The sequence below is a fragment of the Mastomys coucha genome, unplaced genomic scaffold (assembly GCF_008632895.1).
Source record: "Mastomys coucha isolate ucsf_1 unplaced genomic scaffold, UCSF_Mcou_1 pScaffold15, whole genome shotgun sequence".
Lineage (NCBI taxonomy): Eukaryota > Metazoa > Chordata > Mammalia > Rodentia > Muridae > Mastomys > Mastomys coucha.
The window spans coordinates 77,790,009-77,800,805 of record NW_022196897.1 but is presented as its reverse complement, the minus strand read 5'-3'; the positions used below and the strand labels follow the sequence as shown (position 1 = coordinate 77,800,805).

The 10,797-nt window shown below is 42.0% G+C and overlaps 1 protein-coding gene across 7 annotated transcripts in view; it reads right to left on the bottom strand.

Annotated features, from left to right (window-relative positions):
• Ambra1 (autophagy and beclin 1 regulator 1) overlaps nucleotides 1-6,604 on the bottom strand; it is a 190,533-nt gene extending 183,929 nt beyond the window's left edge. For 2 of the 7 annotated variants that reach the window (XM_031371037.1, XM_031371043.1), the window contains exon 1: nucleotides 6,368-6,604. The gene's annotated coding sequence lies outside the window, so the exon portion shown is untranslated. The other 5 variants (XM_031371042.1, XM_031371041.1, XM_031371044.1 and 2 more) reach the window with 4 other exon arrangements.
• Nucleotides 6,605-10,797: the final 4,193 nt, after the last annotated feature.

Here is a 10,797-nt window from a genome sequence, read left to right as displayed (position 1 = left end):
ACACTGCTGTCTTCGGCTGCAACTAGGCTTCACCAATAGCCGCTCATAGGCTTTCTTCATGGTGCCAAACCTCAACTCCTTTGTATGACCCCTTCAGTCCCGGGCCATCAATTGCAACTGAGGCTGCACTTTCACCAATGGCCTTCCATGGCCTCTCACAGTGCCGAGCCTCAGCTGCTCTTCATGACCCCTTCATGCTTTCAAAACCAGTACCACCTGGGTGACTCTTACACATTACCAAGTCCAGCGGCAGCTTGAGGTACAACCTTGGCTATCTCTAGAACACAGCTTCTTTGTGCTCTCAGAAAACACTTCCCAGAAGATTTCACCTCAATGATGCTGGTCTCTTCTTAATCACCACTAATTTCTTAGCTCCAGCTAAACAGCACCAATAGTCCCAGTAACGCATAGGTTTCACATTAGTAGTTCTGGTATCTTGTTAATCACAGCTGATTCGTCAGCCCCAGCTAACTAAAACCACAGAATCTTCACAATAAAAACAACATGGCCCTGGTAAGAGTCTTTAATCTTCCCTCTGAAATTTCACAAGCCAGGCCTCCATCTTCTGCACTGTTCTCAACATTATCTTCCAAGCTCCTACAGAACATCCCACATAGCTCTTAACACCCAATGGCTCTTCTAGCCCAAAGTTCCAAAGTCCTTCCACAGTCCTCCCCAAAACATGGTCAATTTGTCACAGGAATACCTCACTATGCTGGTACCAATTAGTCAGGGTTTGTTTTCCTGAACAAACATCATGATCAAGAAGCAAGTTGGAGAGGAAAGGATTTATTCAGCTTACATTTCCACATTGCTGCTCATCACCAAAAAAAGTCAAGACTGGAACTTAAGCACGTCAGGAAGCAGGAGCTGATGCAGAGGCCATGGAAGGATGTTACTTACTGGTTTGCCTCCTCTGGCTTGCTCAGCTTGCTTTCTTATAGAACCCAAGACTACCAGCCCAGGGATGGTACCACCCACAACAAGCCCTCCCACCCTTGATCACTAGTTGAGAAAATGCCTTAAAGCTGGATCTCAAGTAGGCATTCCTCAAGGGAGGCTCCTCTCTCTAGCTTGCATCAAGTTGACAAGCAAAACCAGCCAGTATACTAGGCACGGTGGGGCAGATTATAATCCTAGCACTTGGGAGGCTGAGATAGGATCAGTTCAGCTTGGAAAATACAGTAAAACCTGACGCTTTTTTTCATTGCGATGGCAAGAAAAGAACTTACAAAATTATGTCTTGACTGCAGTCTTTTAGTGAGACAGATGCCATGAAAGAAACACCCAGTTCCCTATCTACCTCACTCCTCTTTATCAATGTTTTCCACAGAGCACTGTTTTAGCCTAAATTCCCACCCTTACCAGATTCATTGCCAACTATACTCTCCACTGGAATAAACTTCACAAGGGTAGGAACACTCCTATCAGCTTCTGTATCACTGATCTAATATATCTAATGAGCTTTATACTTCTGAAAAAGAGCAAAGTCTGAAAGGTGGTTGAAAGAAAAGTCACAACCAAAAAATAGCTTGATGTGGGGCTGGAGAAGTAGCCCAGCATACATCTTGCCTAACAAGCACAAAGCCCTGATCTTCAACATTACATAGGACAAGTGTGTTCATTCATGCTTATAATCCCAGTACTAGGAAGATAGAGATAAGAGAATCAAGAATTCAAGCATAGTGTAGACTCAAATGCAAAAACAAAGTTTACCTAGAGAAATAGCTTATCAATTCTAAGAGCAAAAGACACAGAGGACAACTCAAGCACAGTTAACCCTTACCTACAAACACAGAAGACTAACTACAAGGGGAGGGAAGGTACTCAAGTAAGTCTGCAGCTCCAAACCTTTCACTAGCAGTTCCAAATACATATGACTTCCTACATGCACATTGAGAAGGCAAGAAATTCAGCAATGAATGCCAATGCTCTACATGCAGTAGAGCCTGGGCCTGTGTTTGCTCATCTCTATCCCATCCTCGGTGACTACCACAAGGCTGCCTTGAACGAAAGACTACTAATCTGAATGACATCTAAGATCACTGCTCTAGGACAGCACAGAAGTAACACTTGAACACTTTTTAAAAATTTTTATTTTTTTTTAAAGAAAGACAAGTTTACGATTTACATTTGTTTACTGGCGAAGATTGAGACAGGGACTCCATGAAGGAGTAATGCCTAAACCAAGGACGGAGGCAACATCCACAAATGTACATTTCTACATCCACACTGGGAAAGCAAGAAGTCCTCCACTGAACCACCACTGCTCTATGTACTATGGGAAGCTCATCCTGAGCTCAATCACAAAAAGGAAAAGGAAAAAATTTCAAAAGCTAAACCTATGACAGAGAGGCTAAAAAAGAAAAAAATACATGAATTACAATCCCCAAAATAAACAAAACAACAAAACAGGAAAACTGTAAGTTACCCAAAGCATAGGGGCAGGCTGTTGTAAGGCACACTTCTGGACAAGCAGAGACCATAACAAGAAACTGAAAGCCTTGAGCTTATGAGGAATGGAGAAAGAAACAAGGATTATGATGACTAAAAGCACCTCGATTTGTACTTTTAAGTTGGTTTTGTTGTTTTTGTATGCTACGCCACAGGACAAAATATTTATATCCCATTCCAAAATTATCAAGATAGAGACCTATCTTTTTTGAAAGACCTTGATATGTTGTTATGTTAACACCACTTTAATTTTGTTTTGGAGAGAGGGTTTCTGTGTGTAGCCTTAGCTGTCCTGCAACTCACTCTTTACACTAGACTGGTCTCAAACTCAGATCTGCCTGCCTCTGCCTCCCAAGTACTGAAATTAAAGGCATGTGCCACCAGCACTCAGCAGCAACGCTTTTTTCCTAATTTATTTAAAAGTAAGATAGATGAGGAGAAAATAAATTGAGCTAAACTATCCATTCATGATGATACTGAATGAAGTTCATAAAAATTCAGGTTCAGCATTAATAAAGCAAGATAAAAAAAATCACCAAAAGAATAAAAGTCCTATAATTTCCCTCACATACACCAAAAATATATTACAAATTATACAGTATAAAAACATAAGCTTTTCGGGGCTGGAGAAATAGTTCAGTGGTTAAGAGTACTGGCTGCTCTTCCAGAAGACCTGGGTTCAATTCCCAGCACCCACGTGGCAGCTCTCAACTGTCTTCAACTCCAGTTCCAGGGATCTGATACTTTCACATAGTTATACATGCAGGTAAAACACCAATGCACATAAAATAAATAAATATAAAAAAATAAAAAGCAGGGCTGGAGAAACAGCTCAGTGGTTAAGAGCACTACCTGCTCTTCCAGACGTCTTGAGTTCAATTCCCAACAACCACATGGTGGCTCTCAACCATCTGTAATGGGATCTAATGCCCTCTTCTGCTGTGTCTGAAGACAGCTACAGTGTACTCACAGAAATAAAAAAATAAATAAATAATGTAAAAAAAGAAAAAGCATTTCCTCTTTTAGTTAAGGGGGGGTTATTTCAGTAACTCTGGTCCAGGCCACATTCCAGAAAACACTCTTGAGGCTTTTGCCTTTTTTGTCTTGTGTTGGTTTTTGCTGCTGTTGTTGTTGGTTTTTTCTTTTTTTTTTTTTGTTTTTTTTGTTTTTTTTGTTTTGTTTTGTTTTTCAAGACAGGGTTTCTCTGTGTAGCCCTCGCTGTCCTGGAACTCACTTTGTAGACCAGGCTGGCCTCGAACTCAGAAATCTGTCTGCCTCTGCCTCCCAAGTGCGCCACCACTGCCCAGCTGTTGTTGCTTTTTGAGGCAGTCTCCAGATGTTAACTCAGGCTGACCTAGAACTCATAATTTTCCTGCCTCAATCTCTCTGGAGTGTTGGATTTTAAAGTATGTACAGCCATAGCTATTTGAAGCTTATATCTCTTAATTATCCACAAGAACCCTCTTACCAAAATATAAAATAATTCAGTCATAATGTAAACATTTCTGAAATCCCAAGAGATAGCCCAAGATATAGCATCAAGTAGTGGTTCACACTGGTAACCCATTACTTGAGGTAGAGGCAGGAGGATCAAAAGAGCTCAAGGTCATCCTCAGCTGCATAGTCAATTTGAAGCTAGCCTGGAATACAAGAGATCCTGCCTCAAAAACTCCAGAACAGCAATACACAAACAAACAAACAAAAAAAAAGCATACAGAAATTAATCAAGTAAAATTTATATGAATTCTATAGAAAAGTAGAGAAGCTGAAGAGTCTCAATCCTATTAACTTCACCCATAACTAAGTTCATTATCTGCCTCAATTCAACTTAAACTTCTGCCAGTTCTTTCTTACCATTCAAAATGTTACTAATCTTTTTCTTCATGACATACATAGCAATCGCCATTTCTTATTTGTCATTCATTAGCAGTCCCTAAGACATCTCTTACAACTATAAATTCCCAGCGGACAATGTTACTTCTACCATCATAAAAGTTCTCTTGAAAGAATATATAATTTTGGCTTAATTACCAACCTAGAGTCTACACACTTACAAAAAGTACCAAGGTCCTGATAACTAAGATAAAGATTTGAATTTCATGGACCATCAGAATGGCTCAGAAAATGGGATTACTATCAAGCCAGATAACCAGAATTCACTTGGGAACCATGTGCTGGAGAGAAATGACTCCTGAAAATTGTCCTCTGACATCCACATGCATACATGGCATGCCCAAGTGCAGACAGACACACAGACACACAATCAATCACCATTTAAATCTTGCTAATCTCAGGAGTAGGGGTGTGGCTCTGTGGCAGAGCACATGCACGTGGCCTTGTGTTCAAAATTCCCAGCAATAATAAACCTCACTGACCTTACACATACATTAAAGAAAAAAAATTAGAAAAGCAATGTAAAATCGTATCATCTTTCTAAAGTTCATGAAGCATCTTAAAACTGTGTAGAAACAGATTTTCACAATCAGTACTCCCGTAAAGTCAATTCTCCTATGAATTCTACATACTGAGGAAACTTATCCAACCTAGAATGACCTCCAAGACTTTTTTTTCTACAAAGAATAACGGATTAGGATCATGACAGATTAGGATCACGACACTTAATTAAAAGAAATTAATAAAAACACTTAGACCTTAAGTCCTTGAGAAAGAAAAGAGAAACAGTGAAATTCACAAAAGATTCATCTTCCCTGAGCGGTGGTGGCTCACGCCTTTAATCCCAGCACTTGGGAGGCAGAGGCAGGCAGATTTCTGTGTTCGAGGACAGCCTGGTCTAGAGAGTGAGTAGGGCAGCCAGGGCTATACAGAGAAACCCTGTCTCAAAAAACAAAAAAACAAAAAAAAAAAAAAAAAAATTTTTCAAAACTAAAAGATTCATCTTCAATTATGTTTGAATAATTTCTACACAGACTTTTGAACTCAAATAAAATTACTAAACCACTAACCAAATACAAAAAAAGAAAAAAGGTTTCAAAAGAGACTCCTTTAATTCCCTTTAGATACCCCCTAGAAAAGACCTTCACAAGAACCTAAATTCAAAATCTTAACTATCTTCCATCTTGCACTACGTACTTAACACCATTGCAGAAAAAGTTTCAGAGCAAGCTGAAAAGTGGAATCAGTATTAATCAGAAGTAAAGTGGAAATAAACAAGATTAGAGTAAACAAAACTAAACTATTCTTACTACTTTTTCTAAAATGATACAAACTTCGAAAAAACTAATCCAGTCAAAACATCACTTGCTCCCTTAATGTCTGAAGCCTCCAGTAACACAGTATATTTGTAAGAAAGAAGAGTTGCAAGCAAATGAGAAACCACTGTTAAGTAAAAAGGGACCAGTAAAATGGGAGAATAGTGAACTATTAAAGACAAAAAGAAACTTACAGCACATTTAATGATCTGTCGAGGTCATAGAGAAAAGTCACGTCCCATACCTGAGCCTCGGTTTCCCTGCCCCTAAAGACTAGAAGTGACATTTTGTTCCAAGAACTGGAGGGCCTAGTTTCAAGAGCCTCCACCTACTCAAAGGGCACTCGGAGGCTGGACTCAGCGGGGGTCCCCAGTACAGCTGAGGCATGACATCCGGAACCTGAGTTGTAGGAAAGCAGAAAGGGTCTAAGAAAGCCAAGCTCCCACAATCTAGGGGTGACGACACGCGTCCAGGACCCGACATCCTCTCTCTACACGACCCAGCCGGCAGTTTCAGCATCTCTCCCTCCTTCCGGCTTCTCGCTCAGTTCCGGGCCGCCCTCCGGCCGCGCCCCCGGGCGCAACCCCCTTCACAACGCGCGCCCCAGCGGGCCGCGCGCTCGCCCACCGGCCGGCGCTAAGGTCTCCTCCAGACTTGGGCGGAAGGATGCCGGACCGGGCCTCCCAGGCTCCTCCCGGGCCTACCTGCGAGGAGAGTGAGAGCTCGGCCCGAAGGCCAGCGAGCGCACGCAGCCACGGACGGAAGGCGGGGAAAGGCAGAAGGAAGCGAGGGGTCCGCTCGACCGACCAGCGGAAGAAAGCGGCCAGAGCCCGGGGCCTCCGGGATAACTCAGTCCAGGACCTGGCACCGCCGCCGCCGCTCCGGAGACATCAACCAAGAAGACGCCGCAAAAGATCATCGAACACACGAACGCCCAGACATCAAAGGAAGAGCGCCCCAGCAATCGTTCAAGGCACTATAGCCGAGTGCCGAAACATTGCTCAGCTCCTACTGCAAATCCGGCTGCCTCCCTAGGCATAAATAAACAAATCCAGATCATAAACTGTAGCGTAGAGTAGGCTGGGTTTCTGCCCTTTTCTGTTGATGACCGAGTGTTGAAGTAATTTAGAGAACTAAATGTTTGAAACAGGAGCACGCTTGTAATCCCTGCATTTTAGGAAGAGGAGGCATGAGGATTTGGAGTTCAAAGTCATATTCAGTTCAGGGCAAGGGCAACTTGGACTATATGAGACCTTGTCTTAACTGAAAAAGGAATTAGTCTTTTGTGAGCACATTGATTGAAGATAAATCATAGTAGAATAAAGCTCGTCTTAATAGTTTAACGACTACCCTACACTTACAGACTTCTCATACTACTTGTCCCAGTTCACTTCTTGATTCTTTTTTTATTTTATTTTTTTTTTATTTATTATATGTGAGTACATTGTAACAGACACTCCAGAAGAGGGAGTCAGATCTTATTATAGATGGTTGTGAGCCACCATGTGGTTGCTGGGATTTGAACTCAAGACCTTCGGAAGAGCAGTCAGTGCTCTTGACTGCTGAGCCATCTCTCCAGCCCCCACTTCTTGATTCTTTATTTCCTCTCAGAGCTGAAGAAAACTGAACAACCTCTATGAATGCTCCGGTTGAGTTTGACAAGCAAATCCAAGATGGAACACCTTAAGGTGGGCGGGGAAAGTTCCTATGCCTTGTTTTTAAATTTTTATTCTTTTGGTTTTGTTTGTTTTGCCAGACAAGGTTTCTTTGTGTACCCTTGGCTGTTAGGGAACTGGATCTATAGACCAGGTTGGCCTCCAACTCACAAAGATTTGCCTGCCTCTGCCTCTGGCATTAAAGGTGAGCACCACAACCTCTCAGCATATTCTATTCTTTCTCAAAAAACACTTACTTCTCTTTTATTTTCTTCCAAAGATCTAAAGCCACAGTCCACAATGTGCTTTTAGTTAGCTAAGTAGCTAGTTAACTAATGAGTTTTTAGAGACAGGATTTCATGTAGCCCACACACTGGTCTTGAACTCTGTGTAGCCAAGAATGACTTTGAGATTCTGATGTACTATCCTTCATGTTCCAAATTTGGAGTGTGCCTGAGGATTTGTGAGAGATTGAGGTGGAGGCTCGAACTCCATAGCCTGGCTGGCTTGGAACTCATTGTGTATGTAGCCCAAATTGACCTCATCCTCACAGCAATCCTTTTGCCTCAGGTTACTTGAGTGCTGGGATTATAAGCAACCATGCCTGGCTTTAAAAACAAAACAAAACAAAACAAAACAAACAGAATCTCACGATGAATTCCATATTACTTGATTTGTAGCTGAGCCTAACAACTGTACTGGCCAAACTCCGTATTGTACAATCAGTATGTTGTCTCTAGATATTTTTCATGTGATAGGCATTTGCTCCTCTTGAGAATAGGCAATTACAATATCATTGTTTATAATTAGGTCTTCTTGGACATAAGCAAACAGAAGTAATATTGTACATCTTTAATCCCAACTTTCTGGAGGCTGAGGCAAGGGAGATTGCAATAGGAGGGTTTGAGGCCAGCCTTGGCCAAAAAAAGACCAAAAAAAGCAAGCAAACAAACAAACAAAAAACCCAAAAGAGCCACACATGCCAGCCCATGCCTTTTATCCCAGCACTTGGCACTCAGGAAGCACAGGCAAACAGATCTCTGCGAGTTCACGAGGCCATCCTGATCAACACAGTGAGTTCCAGGACAACTAGGACTACATTGTAAGACTCTGTTCCCCCTGCCTGCCCCCCGCCGAAAAAGACAAAAAAAGTCCAAACCTGAAACAAGGTACAAGTTTATTTTTCTACCATATAAAAAATCCAAAGGGCTGGAGAGATGGCTCAGCGGTTAAGAGCACTGACTGTTCTAGAGGTCTTGAGTTCAATTCCCAGCAATCACATGGTGGCTCACAACCATCTGTAATGGGATCTGATGCCCTCTTCTGGTGTGTCTGAAGACAGCTACAGTGTATTCACATAAATAAAATAAATCTTTAAAAAAAAAAAAAAGAAAGAAAAAATAAATCCAAAAATGTACAATTTAGAGTAAATCAGGCTCCATTCAACTTCAGGGACCAGGCTCCTTCTTAGTGCCTTTCTCTGTTCAATAAATGGCTTTTATCTATTTCCAAATAGTTACTGAAGAGCAGACTTTATATCCAGATTCCCCTCCCCAGCCCAGTATCCATATTCCAGCCACCAACACTGAAAATAGCAAAACTAAACCTCCTTGTTATAGGGCACATCATAGGACTTCCCAGTTACACTCTACTGGCCAGAATTTAGTTACATAGACACAATTGTAGACACTCTGTCCTCCAGACATGACATGCTGTTGCCATCTTGGAATCAGAACAGCTGTTTTTCTATAAGATTGGGTCTACTGGTGGATAATAACATCCCCTGATAGGAAGGGGGCTCTAGGAGAGGTGCACTCAAGGACATATAATGACTAGAGGAGGCAGAGGCTCTTGAGTGGTCTAGCTGCCATAAGCTGCCCATTTTCCTACGAGTAACCGCTTGCTCATTCTTCTATAAGCAACTCTCACTGGCTCAAGCTAAACCTGGGTGGAATTATTTATTTAATCGGCCATCGATGCCTTATTTATGATGAATAGGTGTTTTGTTCACATGTCTCCAGGAAAAACAACACTTGTTACCTGAACAGTTGAGGAACAGAATCAAAGAGGAGATGGGGAGGAGTAAAGATGAGTTGGGGAAGAGTTAGTTGTATAGTCCTTGCTGTGGGTGATAAGACCTGCAACAGAAACTAAGCCATGTGAGGATAGAGCTGGCTCACAGGCATTTCTGATAAGGCCATCCTTCTCCATGGGGTGTGGAATGTCATGTTCTTGTTATGGTGCCATAGCTTTGTCCCTGATGTGGGTGATAAGATATGTAACTGAGATGTTACTCCCTGTAAAGGTAGAGCATTTATGGGAGAATCACTGAATGATTCTTTCTCTATATGAAAATGGAATACCTGACTCCTTGGTAAAAGGGGGCCTACTCCATGAGTACAAGAGTACATAGCACCCTGAAATGGTTGACATAGTAGAAAATATATATTACAGTCTCTGAAACTGGAACATATGGGATGGGGAAGTAAACAGATTATGGTGTCAGTTATGTGAACTTTGCCATAAGACATGCAACTGAGGTTCAGCTACTTCTTCAGAAAGTAGGAGCCAGCATAGGGCACTAGCCCCTGAATTATCAGGAAAATGAAGAGCCAGCTGTGGCACTGCAAGCCTTTAACCCCAGCACCAGGCAGGCAGAGGCAGGCAGATCTCTGTGAGTATAGAACCAATTTAGTCTACATACTGAGTTCCAGACCAGCCACTGCTACATAGTACAGAGTACAAGTTTTGTTTTGTTTTGTTTAATGTTTTTGGAAGAAGGTGGGTGAAAATGATGAGGTAGAATTATCAGTTTGTTGGGGTTTTGATTGTTTTGTTTTGTTTTTTCAAAACAGGGTTCCTCTGAGTAGCCCTGGCTGTCCTGGGACTCACTCTGTAGACCAGGGTGGTCTCAAACTCAGAGGCCACCTGCCTCTGCCTACCGAATGCTGGGATCAAAAGCATGTGCCACCACTGCAAGCTTTGTGTATGTGTGTTGTTTCTCACATAAAGAAAAGAGTACAGCTGGGCAGTGGTGGCACATGCCTTTAATCCCAGCACTTGGGAGGCAGAGACAGGCAGATTTCTGAGTTCAAGGCCAGCCTGGTCTACAGAGTGAGTTCCAGGATAGCCAGGGCTATACCGAGAAACCCTGTCTCGAAAAACCAAAAAGAAAAAAAAAAAAAAGAGTACAAATTAGAATCTCTTCTAGGATCTGAAAACTTAGAAGCCAAAGGAAGTATTGGGAAGTGGGGCAGGGAGGTAGAATTAACAAAAAAAAATCCCTGTGAGACCCAATATTTAGTACAGAGGAAAAGAAAACATATGAATCAGCATGCAGACACAGGCCTGGTATAATCAGGAACTAATCTGCATCTCAACTGCCTGAATTGGGGAACTTTTTAAATTATTTGTGTGTGTGTGTGTGTGTGTGTGTGTATACCACATGCTTGCGGGGCCCCTGAAGCTATAGTTACAGA